At 48.8% G+C, this 2,287-nt stretch overlaps 1 pseudogene; it reads left to right on the top strand.

Moving 5' to 3' along the window:
* Positions 1-1,743, top strand: part of LOC105534039 — a 6,962-nt pseudogene extending 5,219 nt beyond the window's left edge.
* The last annotated feature ends 544 nt before the right edge of the window (positions 1,744-2,287 follow it).

Raw genomic sequence — 2,287 nt, forward strand, 5'->3', positions numbered from 1 at the left:
AGAAGGAAAATGAGGAGGAGGAGGAGAAAGGGAGAACAGTAGGAGAGAAGGAGAAGGGAAAGGGGAAGAAGAAGGAAAATGAGGAGGAGGAGGAGGAGAAAGAAGAATGATTGGGACTCTCATACTTGTAAAGATTTGAGGGATCTCAACCATGGTGAGGATGAGTTAAAAAAATATTCGGGTGGCTGGGCGCAGTAGCTCACACCTGTAATCCCAGCACTTTGGGAGGCTGAAGTGGGCAGATCACCTGAGGTTGGGAGTTCGAGACCAGCCTGGCCAACATGGTGAAACCCTGTCTGTACTAAAAATAAAATATTAGCCAGATGTAGTGGTGCACACCTGTAATCCCAGCTACTCAAGAGACTGAGGCATGAGAATCACTTGAACCTGGGAGGCAGAGCTTGCAGTGAGCTGAGATCACACCACTGCACTCCAGCCTGGGCCACAGACTGAGACTATCTAAAAAAAAAAAAAAGATTTGGGGAGTTCCTTGAAGCTCCAGGGGCTCCAGTACCCAAGGTGATTACATAGCTTTAATTACCAAAAAAGGAGGTGATTAAGGAGGAAGCCTACTGACTTTTCAGAGGAGAACAATACTCTTGCTCTCCAGAGAAAGTACTCAAGGCTGTGTTAGTCGATGTTTGGAACTATCATGAGACATATCTCCTTAGCTTGAGGTCTTCTGAAAGCCACATGGCTTAGCACTTCTCCCTCAGCTCTCCAGGAGAACTAAGTGCACCTTGCCTCCTAGATAGTGCTTTTGCTTCCCACTTTGTTTCCTGGGCCCAGGAGAATGTGCAAAACTAGATCCAGAGGGGAGGAGTTTGGGCATCTGCCTTCCCACGATATCTAAGCCATTTCTACCTACTATCCAAGGTGTGGGTGTCAACGCGATCCTTGACTGCATTGATGGCTCCTACTGGGAGAAGAATCTCCACTGTTTAGCTGCAGATGGCCGATGGGTTCTGTATGGTGTCATGGGGGGAGCAGAAGTAAATGGACCCCTGCTTTCCAAGCTGTTGTGTAAGTGAGGAAGTCTGTGGGCCAGTCTGCTGAGGTCCAGGGATCAGAAGGTAGGTGACAGAGAGAGCTGAGCAGGTTCTGGGCACTGCTCTTGAGTTATGACTCTGACCTGCCCTGGCTTATAGAATTCCTGCTTATGAAGCTTTGCTGACATTGCCAGCTCTCCTTCCTCTGGGTGGGAACCTAAGGGTTAGCTTGACCCTTCCTCCCTCAGAGGTCTCATTTCCGCCACCTACTTCCTCATTTGACTTGGACTTACTCCTCCTCTCTTCCAAGTCCAGGATTCATATTGAGACTTCCATGCTTTTGGAGATTTGGGGGGTGGCAGGGTCCCTTGATATTCCAGGGGTTCCAGTGTCCAAGGGAATTTAGACTGATAAATGACCTTTCCTCATCCATGGTTTGGTCTGATCTCTTTGAGTCAAGGCTAGTACCAGGGCCAACCAGGCATTTTCCCCTTAAAGATTTTCCCCTCAAAGATGTATGAGGCCAAGGAGACCTCATCCTTATCCTGTTAATGGGCTGTTCTCTCTGTCTCAGTATAAGGAAATGTTGGTAAAGACCTTCATGGAGCAAGTCCTGGCCCACTTCTCCCCTGGGAGTGCTGTGCAGCTGCAGCCTGTCATCGATAAAGTCTTTGCCATGGCTGAGATTCAGAAGGCCCACTCTCACATGGAGGTCAACCAGAATGTGGGGAGAATTATCCTGGAGATGCCCTGACTCAAACACGGTGTGGCCCATGAGTGACACCAGCCTGAGGAGAACTGTCAGGGACAGGGTCAGGGATGTGGGAGTGTGGGGAGGCCTGGAGCTGGGCTGAGTTGGGCCAGGGGGCGGGCTAGAGAGAACTGGGGCCAGGCTACCTCACAACAATGTTGAGAGAATTAAACTGAGATCACAGGGATAAGAGCACTGCGTGAGCTGTCAAATACATTGCAACGGGCAAGGTAGGAATTTTGTAGACTATAGGTAAGCTGCAGAGTGTTCATATATTATAAATATATTAAGACAGATTTTGGTGAGGGGAGGGGGCTGTTTTTTTTCCCAATGGCTATACCCTAGGCCTGTTTGGCTATTCCCATAGCCAAAATTCTCATATTTGGGGGAATAAACTATATCCAATCTTCCCGCAGATTCAGGATAGTCCTTTGATCTTCAGAAATGGTCTAGGGATTCAGGCCAGTTCTGAACACCAAAGGACTAGCCTGAATTAACACAAAGCCCTGGCCCTAACCCCTCCTCTGAGTTCCAGATGCACTGACAC

Source organism: Mandrillus leucophaeus, unplaced genomic scaffold, assembly GCF_000951045.1.
Source record: "Mandrillus leucophaeus isolate KB7577 unplaced genomic scaffold, Mleu.le_1.0 Scaffold13, whole genome shotgun sequence".
Taxonomy (NCBI): domain Eukaryota; kingdom Metazoa; phylum Chordata; class Mammalia; order Primates; family Cercopithecidae; genus Mandrillus; species Mandrillus leucophaeus.